The sequence below is a fragment of the Chrysemys picta genome, chromosome 2, assembly GCF_011386835.1.
Source record: "Chrysemys picta bellii isolate R12L10 chromosome 2, ASM1138683v2, whole genome shotgun sequence".
Classification (NCBI taxonomy): Eukaryota; Metazoa; Chordata; order Testudines; family Emydidae; genus Chrysemys; species Chrysemys picta.
The window spans coordinates 179,621,066-179,639,515 of record NC_088792.1 but is presented as its reverse complement, the minus strand read 5'-3'; the positions used below and the strand labels follow the sequence as shown (position 1 = coordinate 179,639,515).

At 43.4% G+C, this 18,450-nt stretch overlaps 1 protein-coding gene across 4 annotated transcripts in view; it reads left to right on the top strand.

Moving 5' to 3' along the window:
- LOC101951390 (Gfo/Idh/MocA-like oxidoreductase domain containing 1) overlaps positions 1–18,450 on the top strand; it is a 344,332-nt gene that overhangs the window by 196,075 nt on the left and 129,807 nt on the right. The window lies entirely within an intron of this gene.

Here is an 18,450-nt window from a genome sequence, read left to right as displayed (position 1 = left end):
ATTTACCCACAGGGTGAGGCACAAGATTCTGAATACATCTAATTTATATAAAACAATATGTATGTTGTGAATCTCAAAAGGCCTAGCTCTTTTGCAGGTTCTTATCCTTGTCCTGGAGTTCTTAAATAAAATAATTTTACACAAGTATTGACCATCCAGAGTGCTCAATCCCACCCCATTTCCGAGTGCTCTACTCACCCCCTATTGTTGTATTACCTTCAAAGGGAGGAAAATTCACACTTTTAATAAAATAACAGTTTCCAGAGCTTCCATCACCATTTCTACCATCCTACCTTCAAAAGGCCCCCCCAGCTCATAGAGACTCTCTCTTTGGCTGACACTGCTCCTCAAGTCAGAAGGTGTGGCATAGCTAAAAAGGGTCACTCCATATAATGGGCCAAATTCTGCTGTCCGTGACACAGGCGTATCTCTGTCATCACTCCAGGGGTTTCACTCTGGAGTCACACCCGTGTAACTAAACTCAGAATCTGGCCCAATTGTCAACAAGGTGCTGGGTCTGAACAGTAGAAATGGGGACTTCAGTTTCAGGTTGTTTTATAAGTATTGTAGCTTCCACAATGCTCCTGTGCCTTGGCAAATTGGAGAGAGAGAGACAAGCAATGGAATCACTCCAGGATATCACATGCAGCAGTGCAGTCAAGTGTTCTGCTTGCCTTAAAAATGAGGTGGAGGGACTAGTTGGTTCAGGAGATTGGCAAAATGACACAAGAGGCTTTGGCTTCTAGGTCACTAGTTTACATTCAGATATGGCACTTGTCACTGAAAGCTGTTGGCATTTGTCAGCTTTTGAAATGAGCTGGTGGTTTTAGTCTAAGTCCAGGAGTCTACTTCACAAAACCATCACTAATATTAGCCCTACTTGGCATCCTTGTTAGCAAGCTCAGCAGAGGCCAAAAACTGAATGAGCTATGGAGACTGTACTAATTTTGAGAGTAAAATACACCCCTGAGCAAAACCCTATATACACACACACAATACAGGGCCTACACACCACTTAGGTCCCATTCAATCCTTATTTTGAGCATGTAAGGTTTGTGCTGGCCCTCTGTACAAGGATGAATTTCACCCTAACTCCCTGGAAGCGTTTGCTCCAGGCAAAGTGGGGCATCTGCCTGTTTTGTAGATAGGATTATCTGATACCTTACACAAGCCCAAAGATTTATAACAACATTTTCAATGCTATCAACTCACATGCTTTTATCATCTATGTCATATAGATATCATTTATAATAGTTGGTGCTTTTCTTACCGCAACAGCTTGTGGAATCATGTGATTATATGTGAATCTCAGCTTTCATTTAAAAAAAAAATAAGTATCTAGCCCTCATGGTTGCAGAGAAAAGCTTGAAAACATGAACCCAAAGGCTCAAAAACCACCAGACAGTTAGAACACAAACTTTATGTATATTTTTAAAATGTTCATGAATTTTAAGCCAATCCCATGATTTTCTGGGGACCCGACTCATGATATTTCAATGCTTGGGACTGGCATACTACATTTTATATAAGTCACACAGCATTTTGGTTTTCTGCTGTCCAGCAAGTCACTCTACCCACACACAATCCCTGTACTTGTCAGATGTCCTAAATAATTAGCAAAGAATATCAGGTTCCATGACTTGATCAATGCACGACAGCCCTAACTCACTTACAGATTTTCCAATCTCATCAATTCTCAAACTCTGCAATGCCAGCTTTATTTTTCCATCTGCTCTGACTCCTTCAAATACGCTGACAGCCCCATTTTCACTGGAAACAAAATTAGATGTCCAACGTCCAGCTGGAACGAGGCTAGCCCTGGACTTGTTCAGTCCAGGATGTGAACCTACAATCAAATATTTTCTCCTCCTCCTATTCACAAGGAAATCAAAAAGGCCTTTATTTGGAGTCTGGGCATCTAATCAAAAACTGCATTTACATCACAAAGATTCATTAGTCCAGAGCCTGCACCTATCACTGTTGTTCAGGGGGTTTTCAAGATCCTGAGATTTGGTAGAATGAGTTAAATTAGTCAGCAGAAAAAAAGTATATTTTTGAAGAGAAAGGGCAGATTTAGACATTTCAAGGATAGTCTGAATGTTTAAATAGGGAATGGGGTCCTCAGAGTGTAGGCTGAACTCCCCCACCTGCGTGCCATGGTGGATAAAAATAAAATATTTTTTTAAAGTTATTTATATCAGATTTTTTAAATTTAAAATTAAATACAGTTTTCTTTTAAAAATGAACCTGTTTAAAATTAAATGTGAAATTATGACAACCTGTAATAAGATTTAAACTTACTATAATTATTAAAATCAGTTAAGTAATTAAAAAAGAGATGATGCTTTCATGAGTCCTCATCAGTTTGAATGAACTTATTTAATTATATTCAGAATCACAGAAAACACATCCTAAACTTTTGAAGTCAACTCAAGCTTTATAAATATGTCACAATGTTCTGTACTGCATTATGTATCTATATTATGTTCAATCTTTACACTAGAGCAACTGCCGGTATTGTCATTTTTGCAAATCTAAGGAGTTTCAGTTCCTGTTGTGCAGAAAAGCTTTTGCCTTAATTACTTTTGGGTTCAGTTGAACCAGCAGGTGCAGAGAGGATATTTTCTTCATGTGGATTAGTTCATTCAAAGTTTAGACATTTATTAGGAGTTAACAAAGCAGGAAAGCTTGTTTTCCTCTTCCAGACTATGAATACAAATCAGGTGGGAAAGGATGAGCTCTACTAATTCTAAAAAACAGGGAGGAAAAGGAGGAGTCAGATTTCCAAAGGTATTTAGGTATTAAGATTCGGAGAGGCACCTAGCGGGATTTTTAAAAGCACCTAATTCCCATTGACTTCAACAGGACTTAGGCACCAAACCTGCTTAGGTACTTTTGAAAATCTCACGAGACACCTCTCTGCATTTCTAGGCACCCTAAATAACTTTGTTTCTTGTCACCATGAGTCAGATTTTTTTTGTCAATTTACTAACCACAGTTAATGCTTCCTTTGTTTAATCAATGACAGTATATTCCTGTTTATCTACAACTCTTATCCAAACCCCCACATTATCTTAATTCCCTCCTTGTCCCCCAGCATGACACACCTGACCTCTGCAGCATGTACTTCATACTGAAGGGTGGGATTCAGATAATGGTTCAGATAATAGAGCAGAGAATTGTGTGGCAGCACAGGGAGCCCTCAGCCTTACTGTCAGGGAAATGAGTAAGCAGAGCAGAGCAGAACTGGCAGTGACACCTGATCCCTGCATGCACAAGGTGCAGGGAAGGTGTTGTCCTGGCAGGGCAGAGCAGAGTCCTGGCTGGGGATCTCTGCTTTGACCCACCAGGACTACAGCTTCCCCCCACCCCGATCCTGCAGAAAGCAGGTGTCACCAGCCCGGCAGCAACCAGGTTGCCCTCTGTAGCCCTGCTGTTACAGGAGTGAGTGAGCAGGGCAGAGCAGAGAGATCCCTGGCCAAGACTGCAAGGAGGAGTAGCAGCCCCGACCGCAGGGAAGACCACCCTGCTGCTGATTAGCTCCTGCCCTCTTGATTAACCAGACTCCCAGTTATCCAAATTAAATCGGTTTCCCCCATGCTGTTCAGATAATTGGGAACATGGTGTCGTTTTAAATGAAAAACATGTTTTGATAAAACTTTTTTTCCTTATGTGGCCAGAATATTTAAGGTTGTTTTATTTAATTAATAAAAACTATTCTAAAATGATGTGTTTATGCATTTTTAATTGAATTCCAATTTCCATCAAATGCAGCTGGAAACAAATCATGAGTAAATAAAAGTCATCCTAATAAGGAAATGCATCATTCTCCATTTTCTAATATAATAAAAAATGTAAAACTGAAGAATATGAATAAATGTATGTTAAACAATATAATTTCTTAAATAAATATGCATAGATATCGTATATCCTCCTGATTAGCCCAAAGAATATTGTCTAAAAGGGTAGGCAACTAATTGACTATACTTGCAGTTCAATATTAAGAATGTTCAAGAGACCAAATAACCCAGCTCAGCCAAATTTTTTTGTCTAAAGGCAAAGTAACGTGGTATAGAAAAGAAAAAAAGAAAGTACATCACCAATCCTTCCCAGGAAGCGAATTCTCACAGCATGTTCAGTTTAACTTACATAGAATGCCCCCTTAAACTAGCCATCTTTTATAGGATAGCTATTTATAAGTTACACAGGATTGGCTACAGGTGTTGTCTTTGGTGTACAGATACCCATTGATCTGGAGTAAGTATCTGGTCTCTTGGGACTGGAACAACCTAAATACGGTGCGATTTTTGGAGTAATCATTTATCACTAAGTCAGAGGTGAAAGTAAGCTGGTATGGTACAGTACGGAGTACTGGCAAAAGCCGGTACACAGCCAACCGTACCTGCAGGGGGCAGCTTCCCCAGGCCGGCAATTTAAAAGGGCCCTGGGATCCCGGCAGCGGCCGGAGCCCCTGTCCCTTTAAATCACCACCAGAGCCCCGCTGCCAGAGCCCTGGGGTAGCGGTGGCCATTTAAAGGGCCCGGGGATTTAAAGGCCCCACAGCTTCTGCCTGAGGCCCCGCCCCTTCCGCCTGAGCGCCCCCCGGCCCTTGCTCAGGACCCTGGCCCTGCGTACTGGTAAGTCCCTTAAGTTACTTTTACCCCTGCACTAAGTCCAGCTTGCTTAGATAGCAAGATAGACTGGAGACTGTGACTCCACAGTAAGACTATTATAGTGATCCAGGAGTTCACATTTGTCACTGGCTAATTATAGTACACACCACCAGTTTGGGTTGTCTACCCTGTTTTCTGACTATCTGCCCTGAGGTAGGCACTCTCAGTCGTGAGCCATTCCAGAGTGACAACATGTACGAGGTTGAGAGACCGCGACAGGTAATTCAAGACTGACATCTCAGAAATCATATGCAATTACAGAACTTGAAGGCACTAGCTCATACTGTCATTCTAATTTATTTAAAATTTTGATCACAAGGATAGCTCTGGAAAATAGATATTCTCATTGGTCTCTCAGGGGCACCATAATCATACAGTCATATCTCCGCATACTTCAGGCATCACAAGGTATACATCTTTGGGACCATAAATCAAGATTTTCCAGTCATGTCTTAAACCCAGGCAACAGACAGCAGGCAAGATTCCCATCTCAGGCCTTGGCTACACTTGGGACTTCACAGCACTGCCGCGGCAGCACTGTGAAGCGCGAGTGTAGTCGCGTCGCCAGCGCTGCGAGAGAGCTCTTACAGCGCTGTATGTACTCCACCTCTCCGAGGGGAATAGCTTGCAGCGCTGCACGCTCTGATTACACTGGCGCTTTACAGCGCTGTACTCGCTGCGCTCGGGGGGGGGGGGGGGCGCGTTTTCACACCCCTGAGCGCAGCAAGTTGCAGCGCTGTACAGCGCCAGTGTAGCCAAGGCCTCAGTTACACCTGTGCAAACTCACTGACTTCAATGCCATTGCTCCAAGGGGCTGCACTGATGATTGAGAGACTATCTTAGCTCATTAGCCTTTAGCTACAGAAAATCTTGCCACACAGTGTCAATATTTCCAAACATTACTGTCACACGGGCAAGTGCTTCTGTTATTTAGCTAACTCATCACTACACTGCTGTAAGGATTAGAGCAGGGGTCTCAAACTGAAATGACCAAGAGGGCCACATGAGGACTAGTACATTGGCCCGAGGGCCGCATTTACTGACACCTCCCCTCCGCTGCTCTCGGCCCCACCCCCACTCCACCCCTTCCATGAGGCCCCGCCCCTGCCCCGCCTCTTCCCACCCCTTCCCTGCCCCCATTCCAACCCCTTCCCTGAAATCCCCACCCCAACTCTGCCCCCTCCCTGGCCCCAGGGGTGTGGCGGGGGCTCAGGGCAGGGAGTTGGGGTGTGGGGTGCAGGAGGGGTGCGGCAGGGGGTCAGGGTGCGGCAGGAGGCTCAGGGCAGGGGGTTCGACTGCAGGAGGGGTTCAGTGGGTGGGCTCCGGCCTGACGCGCACCGGGGGCGGTGCCTGAAGCAACAGCCACACACATGCCTGTGCCCCTCCTTCCCCAGGTTCCGTCCGCTTCCTGGAGCGGCACGGGGGCAGGGCAGGCAGGCAGGTAAACGCTGGGGGAGGGCCGGGGGGCCACGAGGAGCTCGCGGGCCGCAGAAAATAACCCCACGGGCCGTATGCGGCCCCCGGGCCACATGTTTGAGACCCCTGGATTAGAGAGACACTGTATACTAATAGCATTGTTACACCATATGCTATCTACTTAGGCCTCAGGAGAAACCCCACCCCCACCCCAGCACCTTACCCAGGATTGCTCAAAGAAGAGCCAAGGCCCTCAATCTTCTTTTCCACGTCTAGTCCATGGGGGTATGGAATTAAACCAGGCAGGGCTAAGTAGCTGGTGGCCAAGGCAGTCCCCCAGAAGCTCAGCCCGCGGGAGCAGAGACAAGCAGCAGCAACAGGTATTACGGTACCATTGGGGAAAGGGAGGAACTGTGACCCAGGTGGCATTGCCCATCCCCCAGCACCCCTGAATCCAGAACTGCCAAGGGAAACGCCCCACTCTGGGGGCATCAGGACCCATGCACCCCCCTCCCTCCCCAGCCATACAAGCTCAAAGACTAAAAACTTCTGGGAGGACCCATCCAGAATCTCAGCTGGCAGGAACAGACAAGCAGCTGCCGCAAGGACCTACGGATGCTGATGAGGTCACCGGTGCACAAGTTTGGTACAGCTCTGACTGTGGGCTCACTGGCTGTTTGCTCCAGCTCCCTCCCTCACAGTCTCTTCTCTTCAGCCTCACTGCACCTGCCGTCCACACTGCCTTTCTTCCCTCCTTTCTCCTGTCCTCCTTGCTCTCCCTCCTCTCAATGCCCCTCCCCCTTCCTTTCTCTCTCTCTGTTTAGCCAATCCCCTCCCAACAAAACCCTACCCAAAGCATTACAAAGAAACCCAACAAAAGATCATGGTACTAACATGCTGTTTGCAACCATCCCTCTGCTTGTATATTACATCCCTTCCCCCCAGCTCTCACCTGACTTGTCGGTTTGCACAGTAAGCTCTTTGGGGTAGGGACTGTCTATTAGTCTGTGTTTTACAGTTCTCAGACCACTGGGGCCCTGATTTCGGGTGGAGTCTCTAGGCACTATTATAATACGAATAATAAATAACAACAGCTGGGGACAGAGCTTACGGGTAAAGGATGAGCCTGTAACAAGCACATTGCAGCACTTTTATGCAAGATTAGTTGTAAAAACAAAATAAAACCTTCAATTACTTCATGTTTGTCATGTCAGGGGAGTTGGAGTTGCCTGCCGTAAGCAAAGGGTTAATGAGCTATGGAAAGATGATGGTGGTGAATTAAAGCTTTCAAGGGAGTGTTTTGCTACCAGGACTAAAACATTCCACTGCTCTGTTACACTAAACCTTTTACCCAAGCAACTCCCTTTGCGTGTTATTGCCCTTCATAAGTATGTCCTAGAATTATACAGTCTTGAGAGAACTACTAGTGCCGCTCATTGTCCCACTGACTTCAGAGGGACCAGAATTTGGCCCTTTGTGTAAAAGTGCTCACTATCCGTGAAATCCAGCTGTTGTAAAATGACATGCAGATATCAACTAGTTTGGAGACCACAGGTATTTCAACACTCATATGGGGCAACTGATAATTTAAATATAAAAAACAAAAACAGTTTGGTGGTGATAAAAATAATGATGGAGGAGCAAGAGATGACTTGCAAGAGAGAAAGAAGGATTTTTCCTATTCATAGACTTGGCCGGCAAAGACCAGAAGAGAGAATCAAAGCTCAAAATGGGGTGAGAGAGTGAGAGTGAGTGAGTGTGTTTTTTTTCTTTCAGGCTTGAGAACTATAATACTGAGCTAGCTTATTCAGTGCGGCCAGCATTTTTAGATGATGCATGAATCACTTATTGAATTCTGATGCAAAGCTTTTGAATTGATCTAAATCTATATTAATATGAACGTTTCCAGCACTAGCAATGGAATAGTTCTGTAGGAGACGGATCTGGGCATGGAAATGAAGAACACACTTTGAGATGTCTTGTGGAGGAGGGTGCCGTTGAAAAACAAAACTTACTGCTCAAGGGCTGAAGAAATCCTTGTATGTATAATAAGAAGCCCTGACTAAAATATACAGTATATGATACTCTAACCATACTCCATAAATAAAATTCCTGACAAGGGAATAAATTTGGCAGAGATATACATAGCAAGGGTGGCATTAATCATGGCTGTATCACTGGCTAATATAATTTTTATTAAGGCCAGCATAATTTACAAAAGTAAATTGAATCTTTTTCCCTTGTCTGAATATTATAAAAAACAAATGAACATAAATACTTTTTAGTTTAAAGCCAATTGAGAGAAGATATACTTCACAAATATTGGAAAAAACAATGGATTGAATAAAATGCCCATGTGTAAGAACAGTTTATATAGTATCACCAAGACCAAGATTTCAGTTCATGAATCCCTGCTTGGGCCAGATTCACCACTGTGTGACTCCAGTTTTATGTTGGTTGAACTCCACTGATTTCACTGGAGTTACACTGACATAAAATTAGAGTAACGCAATGGTGAATCGGGCCCTGAGTCTCTGAGGATCAGTAGTCTAAAGTGGTTTCAGAGAAGTCTCAGGTCAATCACGGCCCAACAGTGGAATTAATTAGCTTGTAACAATTTTTTAGGTCTCAAGCAGCTTGTTTAGATATGTGTATAAAGCATCCTACCACCAACCAGTTTGCCCCAGAATTATGTTTTAAAAAAACAACAACCCAACAACCCAGAGTCTGTGACTCGGTGACCAAGGCTTGACTATTATGGAACCTCAAGTTATCCCATAGTTCAGTTCAACCTTTCCAGACTACTGTACCCCTTTTAGGAGTCTGAAGCCCAAGCCCCACCTCCTGGGGCTCAAGTGCAAGCCCGCCGTCCAGAGCTTCACAGGGCCCCCTGTGGCATGGGGCTCTGGACTATTGCTCTGCTTGCCACCCACTAACACCAGCCCTGCACTTACAAACCCCCCTAAACCCGTCCCAGGACCCCTCTGGGGGTCGTGACCCCGAGGTTGAAAAACACTGATCTAGATGACAGCTTTCAGAGTGGTAGCCGTGTTAGTCTGTATCAGCAAAAACAACGAGGAGTCACTCAATAACAGACTTAGAAGTGGCAATTCTTCAACAACAAAATTTCAAAAAACAGACTCCAACAAGAAACCGCAGAACTGGAATTAATTTGCAAATTGGACACCATCAAATTAGGCCTGAATAAAGACTGGGAGTGGATGGGTCACAAAGAAGTGGGCTGTAGTCCACGAAAGCTTATGCTCAAATAAATTTGTTAGTCTCTAAGGTGCCACAAGTACTCCTGTTCTTTTTGTGGATACAGACTAACACGGCTGCTACTCTGAAACCTGTCATGATTCTTGTCAACTGTTTGAAATGAGCCACCTTGATTACATTGGCCTCATTAGTATTTACCCCTTCTTGTCAACTGTTGAGAATAGCCCACTTCCACCTTAATTGAATTGGCTCGTTAGCACTGACCCCCCCCCCCCACTTGGTAAGGCAACTCCCATCTTTTCATGTGCTGTGTATTTATACCTGCCTCTGTATTTTCACTACATGCATCTGATGAAGTGGGTTTTAGCCCACGACAGTTTATGCCCAAATAAATTTGTTAGTCTCCAAGGTGCCACAAGGACTCCTCATTGTTTTTGCTGATCTATAGGAGTTGACATACCCCCTGGAAGACGTCTGCAGACACCCAGGGGCACGCATATCCCCAGTTGAGAACCACTGCAATAGTTCATTCTGAATGTTACATAAATGATGAAAACATACACCCTTCAGAGAATGTTGGGAATGCAGGTCTCAAAGCACATGACCTATTCTCAATGATCAGTTTAGGTGTCACCCAGCAATTAAGACCCACACACCTCACATGAGCAGTGTGAGAACTGGAAGAAATGATCTGATTTTATTGTCAAGGCCAGAATCCACAGCTGAGACAAAAAAGCAGGTGAAATGGAGATGTGAAGAACTGATTCTGAAGGAGATAATTTAACTGTGGCAGTGGTTTGAAGAGATATTAAATCAAGGAAAGAGAGAGAGATGGTTCTCCTTAAAAGAAAAAAAGAAGAAAAAAAAAAAAGAGGTTAGCCCCTTTCGGGATAGGTTGTTTGGGCAAGATGTTGGGCCGGGGCAACCAACACACAAATCACTTGAGAAAAGGTGCCCCGATAACAGCATGTTACGATGGAGACTCTGGATGGATGAACACCACCTAACCAGCATTGAAGATACAATAGTAGAGGGAAAAGTACAAAAGTGAGATCAGTAATCATTATTTATGATCACTTATGTTTATTGAGATAGTGCTCAGAAGCCCCAGTGAGGGCTCATGGCCTGATTGTGCTAGGCACTGTACATGCGTACACATGTTATTTATTATTTTTATTGCAGGAGAGCCTTGCTGCCCCAGTCAATGACCAGGGCCACATTGTGCTAGGTGCTGTACAAACTCAGAACAAAAAGGTAGCCCTCGCCCCAAAGCGCTTACATATCAGTATGCTTTTGACTACTCAGTGCCTTGAGGATCAAGTCCTCAGTAACTTTTCTAATAGCTCCCATATTCATTTTTGTTTGCTTGCTTGTTTCAGTTTTTTGTGCATGTGGTGTTTGCTTTGTTAGTTGTGGATTGCCAAATTCTTTTAAACTTAAGTCTTTGGTTGGTGTGTGTGTGTGTGTGTGTGTGTGTGTGTGTGTGTGTGTGAAGCATGTGAACGTACTCAAAGCCTGATCCTGCACCACTGAAGTCAAGGGGAGTTTTGCTGTTCATTTCAATGAGCGCAGGATCAAGCCCTTATATAGCAGCTGAGTCTTATGCTTTCCTACTTCCCCATGTATCATGGCAAAGCATGGATTCCCAAACTTTTTATAGCATGAACCACATTTTGATAGAGAGATTGGTTTAAAGTCACCTTTCTCATTCACCATCACATAACATCCCTGTAGCAACTTGAGCAAACGCTTACGTGGGAAAGTGAGATTAATGAAGTATTTAATGTATTTTTAGCTGTCAATACAATTTAACCTCTTGAAATTCAGAGGAAGAGCCAACACCATCTGACCAGCCCACTATCCACAGACCACCAGGATGAGCTCTATGAATCACAGGTTGAGAACCTTTGTGCTAAAGCATCTGAAACATGCTCAGACTTATGCTTCCTTAGCAACTGTCTGGTGCTTTTCCATGCCACCAAAAGGATTTGGGGAAAAGTCTATGGCCAAACCCTTCAGTCTTTCCTGAGTTTCTACTCAATCTTTACTCACACAAACTTCCATTAAAATCATTGACCCAAAAGCTGAAAATCCTTATTCACCATCCATTAAGGCAAAACACCCATTAACTTCAGCATGTGGGTATTTTTTTTAAATATAATTCAGTCCTTAACTTCAGTGGGAATTTACTGGGTAAGGACCTCTGTATTTGGTCCTTTATTTGCTCCGATTACTTCCAATTGCTCTATGTTCCCCTGACAGTAAAATGCAGTCCATCATTTCAGTCTACATTATAATAATAAAAATCACATGGCTGTGACAATCTATGGTCAATCTCAGGTATTAGCATCTGTCTTTAATATGTTTCTTTTTGTTAGTTGAAAACAGCTAGATGCCCAGCTGTTGTAAAGGATTTGGGAAGATTAGGCAATCAAGCAGATTAATTTTCTTTAGACTTTCCTGTCCTACACAGAATTGTTTATGCAGATATGAATGGGTTACATTTACAGCTGTTAATCTTTATGTTATTCTCTCCTAACCCATTCCCCATCCCGCCCTAAACAAGCTAATTGTAGTCTGGCACTGAACCTGACTCTTTACAAAAAGAAACGTCAGACTGATGCTTTGGAGTAATTAATGCAGCCATTACATTGACAGTTTTGTCTGCATTCAGGCAGCCCTAAGAACATGGAGGAAATTACATCTTGTCTGCAGAGTGACAGGGAAAGTGATAGGAAATCCAAGTCTTCATTTAGAAAGAACTACAAGCTGTAGTGTCAGGTCAGTAAGTGTATTGCACACAACATAACCACAGACACAGCAAATCCTGCATCCTCCACACATTTTATGGTTTGGTTTGTTGTTTTTTTATAAACATTCCATTCTACCATCTCTCTGAGTGAGGTACACTGTAGCTTTATCACTATCTTTATTGTATGATGATGATATAGGAAGCGTGAGCATATTTTGTTATGAATAAGAGTTACTATAGCTTAGGAATTTTGGTCTTGTAAACCTTTGGTCTTGTAAACATTCGGTCTTCTTTAATTTGGGAACAGCTATCTTGTAGGGTAAAATGGGATTGGTAAATCAGTCTTTCTTTCAAAATGAATTTGAAAACAAACTGGTGTTCAGAACCTGAGACCTGTTTCCTTCCCCTCTTTTTCACCTCCTCCCTCTGCTTCCCTCTCTCCGCCAAAAACAAAAAAGGTTACAAAGGACTTGGCTTAAGCACTTGTCATTAAAGAGCCTCTGGCATTTTTGCAAAAAGAAGAACAGGAGTACAAAATTTGTTAGTCTCTAAGGTGCCACAAGTACTCCTGTTCTTCTTTTTGCGGATACAGACTAACACGGCTGCTACTCTGAAATCTGGCATTTTTGTAAGAGATGAGAGGGCATTACTTCCAGTGTCCAGATCTAATTCCAGACTGGGTAATTACATTTTTCCTAACTTTAATTTCCCAGGTAGTTCAACTGGATAAAATATAGTTCTTATACATACTGAGAATCTAAGGGTGTGTCTACACAAGGAAACTGCATAGCAGAATAATTATAATATAGCAGAATAATTACATTTTTCTGGAATAAAATCACTTGGATTCCAGAACAGATTTTATTCTTCTCCCTAAAACAAGCCCTAACTTGCCATCAAGTGGCTAGTGGAGTGACTTTAATAAATCCCCTCCAATTCTCTCCCAGTTTGGATTCTACCAAAGTATAATAGGCAGAGTTCTACTGTATCTATTATTGGGTCTGGTTCCAACCTGCCACAGGGTCCAGTTCCATTCTCCCCTTGACGTCAATGGGAGTTCTGCCATGGGCTTTAGTGGAAGCACAAATTCATCAGAGATATAATTCCACTGACTAGCCAGAGTTGCACCAGAAATGAATTTGGCTCCTCATACAACAGTAAAAACAGACTATAAGTAATCCATGGTTTAAACTAACTGTTACATAGGTATCTTGATTACCATTTCAGCTGAAATTACTCCACAATTAAATTAAAATTGTTCTTCTTAAGGAAATTTGTTAAGTCTTTTTTTAATCTTAAAATAGTAGCTTAATGTTTTTAGTTCATATTTTATTCCTGGCAGAGCCAGCTTAATGCTATTAAACAAGCCATAAACCCATTCTGAAAAGTAGCAAATATAGCTTATCTTGTGAGGATCAAAGTGAATCAGCAGCTCTAAATATGTGAGATGCTCCACCTCTGGATCCATCAGAAAGACTGATGCTTGTTTAATAACTCCCCAGGCTGCAGAGCTTACACCAGCGCCAAGGTCTCAGCCTATGCCCAAGCAGCCGACTGAGACAGAAAGAATTAATCACGTTCCAGCTGCCTGGATTCCAGCCTCCCCTTTCCACAATCATTCTGTAGCTTCATCTTTCTGAAAGGGATTCTTGAAAAATGCCATTGGGGCTCAAACTGGTTTAGCGTGACTTAGGCTGCCCCGCTACAAGACACAATTAAATTACACTGCAGTGAGCAATGGTGGCTTAGGCCTTGGCTACACTGGCGCTGTACAGCGCTGCAACTCGCTGCGCTCAGGGGTGTGAAAACGCCCCCCCCCCCCGAGCGCGAGTACAGCGCTGTAAAGCGCCAGTGTAATCAGAGCCTGCAGCGCTGCACGCTCACTCGCAGCGCTGCAAGCTATTCCCCTCGGAGAGGTGGAGTACATACAGCGCTGCGAGAGTTCTCTTGCAGCACTGGCGGCGCGACTACAGTCACGCTTCACAGCACTGCCACGGCAGTGCTGGGAAGTCCCAAGTGTAGCCAAGGCCTTAGGCCAGATTCACTATATTTTTCCATTTGTTTGTTTTAATGGAGAATAAGTACCCTTTGCTCCAACTTAAAAAGTTTAAGGAACTCAAGAAATCTCAGCATTCCTGGGTGATCCTGCTTGCCCTGTGGCCATTGCTGACGGCTCATGTTGGTATACCTCATTCAGGCAGACTTTTACTAGACAACTCCAGTCTAGGTTCCTCCATCTTCTAGCATGCCCTAAGGCAAGGTCATGGTGTGTGTTTCTCAGGACTTGTCTACACTGGCGCTGCAACTTTCTCGCGCTTGGGTGTGAAAAAACACACCCCTGAGCGCTGCAAGTTTCAGCGCTGTAAAGTGGCAGTGTAGACAGTGCACCAGTGCTGGGAGCCGAGCTCCCAGCACTGGTAGCTACTCCCCTCATGGAGGTGGATTTTTTTTAATAGCACTGGGAGAGCTCTCTCTCAGCTCTGGTGCCATGCATACACAGTATGCGACTACACAGCCACAGTTTGACATGACCCCGGGCAACTTCTTTCACTGGGGCTCAGGAGAGCACCAGGCAGAATTTAAAGCAATTTTTTCTAGGTAAACTCCTAAGGGGAAGGTGTCCCTGAATTTGAACCCCACTCCAGTAAAAGTGTTCCCATGGGTTTAGGGGGTGCACTTTGCATCTATCTGTGCCCGTGGTGGAATGAATCTGGTTCATTAACTAATGCAATATCCCTGTGAGTTGGTAAATTGTATTATCCCCATTTGAAACTTGTTGCAATTCTTAAGTTTGCTCTAGAACCAACTAACATTTGATTGCGGGGGAGGAAATGATAGCTAGAAAGATAGACAGACAGAGACATTTAATTCACTTTTAAGTGAATTAAGATAAAGCAAATTAAAACCACTTTTAGTTCTGAATGAAAGCATCCCCACAGGGGCTTAACATGCTTTTAAACTAGTGCACTTTAAAGTCACACTTCTACTTAATTCAGCTCATCTTCCATGTAGACAAGCCCTAGAAAGGTTTTTCAACCTAATAACCCATGATCTAAATAACCAGCATTCCCAAACACATACTACTTTCTACCTGTAATCCCTAGGAGGTTGAATGATTATGAGCAATTCAAAAAGACAGTTTTTACTGTGGGCCCTATTGCCATGTGAACTCAGTTTGATTTTTTTTTACTGAACACCAAGCAGCCAATGTTATAACCCCACTATCAGTAGGAAGCCCAGGGTCTGGATGTTAGAAAGAAAACTAACCTAATCAATTGTATTTACTTTTCTGACTGCAATGTTTACCTTCACTGTTGGACTCTGAGGAAAAGCAGTAGTGTCTGTGATTAAAACCCCCTACTATGAACTAAAAGTAAAAACTGCAGGTTTCAGAAAACTAGATTTATACCACAACAGATTTATTGTAGGCAAAAAAATATAAATGGCCATGTTAAAAAAGGAGTTTGAAAATCGCTTTCCATACTGACAGCATGTATGTGAAATGGAAGTGACTCCAGCACAAACAGCAACTTCAATTTTACAATTGTATAGCTCCAGTATCTCAAATTGCTGCATAATAACATGAACATAACTTCACAACACTTAATATAGTCCCAATTTCTAATAACCAGAGTAGTACCTTAATAAATGCAAACTTAAGTCTGGCCAAGGGCTCATAATTTCTAAGGCCTTATCCATACGCGAAAGTTGTACCACTGACTATACTGGTGGCAGTTAAAGCGGTACAGCCCCACTACAATGGACACAGGTATACTGGTAAAAAAGGTGCATCTTTATACTGGTATAACTGCACCCACACTAAGGGTAGTACCAGTGTAATTATATTGGTTAAAAAAAAAAATCACACCCCAAGTGACAATTATACTGGTACAAAAATTTCTGGTAAACCAGGCCTAATACTGGGAGATTTGTGTACTCTCTGGAATAATCAAATCACAGAATTTCAGTGTGGATGAGATAGAATTCCAGTTACAAAACCAAGTGTAACCATGCATGGGTGGATTCAGACAGGAGTTTTGCTCATGACTCCAGCACCAGAGGAGTGCTAGAATATCAGCACTTGGGACTGTGTGGATGGAGAGAGGAACATGTCTACTCAAAGTGTGCCCGTGGCTGATTATCTCATGGAGCCACAATATTGTTCCTCGAGGGGCTGACTCACCAACCTTCTAAGAGACACCTGCCACACTTGATAATGTCTAGCAGTGGAGGGAAAATATATTAAAAACAACAATTTTAAAAACAATCTTGCTGTTCCCTTTCTATACTGTTTGTTAAAATGACTCTAGACTAATGGGACCTGCATGGATATCTACAAAGACTTCACATCAGCTACCTTCTTGAGGAAGTTTCATAGGCAGAGGGATTTGACCTTCCAGTGCCATTCCCAACTTCCACCTTAACACAGAGGTTGGATCTGCACCTGTCATGGGAACTTTTAGAATAAACCATCCCTAATTCTGCCCATGTCACAGCTTGCAGGAACAAGGCTAGCTGGCAAGCAACCTAAATAAGACTTTGAAAATAATCAGAATCAGTATTTCTAGAGCATTGTTAATCCACAGATTTCAAAACACTTTACAAAGTTGGGTATCATGAACCCCATTTTAGAGACAGTGAAATTAAGGCATCATGAGGGAAAGTGATTTTCCCAAGGTCCCATAGTGAGTTAGTGGCAGAGGCAGCAATCTATCCTAGTCTACTCCCAGTCTGGTACCCTCTGGGGTAGAAAGGTCATCAGAGGGTTTCACAGTTTTATTGTGAGCCTTGAAATATTTAGTCTTCTTGTTAAAGCCCCACCTGCTGAAGTCAAGAGATCGCAAGAAAATCTCAACTTTCATTTAAAAAAAAAAAAAAAGAAAGAAATTTCTAGCTCTTATAGTTGCATTTAAAAAAGCTGGAAAATGTGAAGCAAGTTCACCTGCTAAAACTCAAAAATCAGAAGGCAAATAAACTCCCACCCCAACATTTAAAATCTCATGATTTTGGGCCTGTCTCATGATTTTTTAACATTTGAGGCTGGCAGTACTGCAGATGAGGCTCACAATTAAAATATAATCTTTTATATCTATGCTGCGTTAATGGAAAACACATTGTTAAAAACATGTTGTGCTAGCAAAATGAACTATTACCACTCACAGATGAGTACTGTAGACTGTTCCTTATTTAATCCATTATGCTCATCCCCAATAAAAAAAATGTATTTTACATTACTCCGTTCTGTGGTGTACTAGACTCCTGCCACCGTGGACACTATCCACAGGCAAAAATGTAATGCGGACCAGGGTAACATACTTCAGAAAGAACAGAGGGCTGGTCACATGAACTAAAGCAGTAGTAGCAATCGCCAAGGCACTGACCTTCAATTTCCCAACTGCTTCACATTTTATAGGATTCCCTCGGATATGTTTTTTAAGATAAGGGGGCTCACGTTTTTATACCTTCCTGTACACAATTGCAGAAGATACATGCCGGTGGAAGGGAAATGGTACTTTGGACAGGACTGGGGCAATTCACCCCTCGTTATTGTGCCCTCTACCAATGTCAGCCAGGGCACCAGACTCGCAAAGCAGAGTCTAGTAGAGGGAAGGCTGGAGTTGTGGAATTGTGGAAAGCTGATGCAAATTCCCTTCTGCTGGGAGTGGGGCCAGCGCTGGCTTGGAAACAGGTGTGACCAGGGCAACTAAGGTCTGAGCGGATGATTCAGTGCATCCTCTTTGTAGTCACCTTTCACCAGCAGAGCTCCTATAAAACTTCAGAGGAAACTGTTGTCCACCCTGTTGTAAAACCTATCCTAAGGCCAGGTGGCAAACCCCCTCAAAACAGATGTGCAGCAGGCCTTGCTGGTACAAGTAGGTGCAACTTGTACCTCCAGGGCCGGCTCCAGACACCAGCCTAGCAAGCTGGTGCTTGGGGCGGCACACAGAAGGGGGCGGCACGTCCAGCTCTTCCACGGCAATTTGGCAGCGGGTCCCTCACTCCCTCTCGGTGGGAAGGACCTGCCGCCGAATTGCTGCCGAAGAAGCAGCGGCGGTAGAATCGCGGCGGAAGTGCTGCAGATCACAGCTTTTTTGGGGGGGGGAGGGGGCTGCTTGGGGCGGCAAAAACCCTGGAGCCGGTCCTGTGTACCTCCCTGTGCTAGTCAGGTGAATCCAGACCCTTATCTTCAGTGTTTAAAAGGTGCTTTACTATAGTAAAGAATCCCATGTTTGTTTTCACTGTTGCTCCTTTTAGGTTCTGAGATAGCTGGAAAAGAAGCCAAAGGCGAATTGACAGCGCAAAGCCTACCCACAGTGAAAAGCACATATGAGGCTATAAAGAAACCTAACATGATGAGCTTAACTTCAATGTGAAGTAACTCTTTTCAGC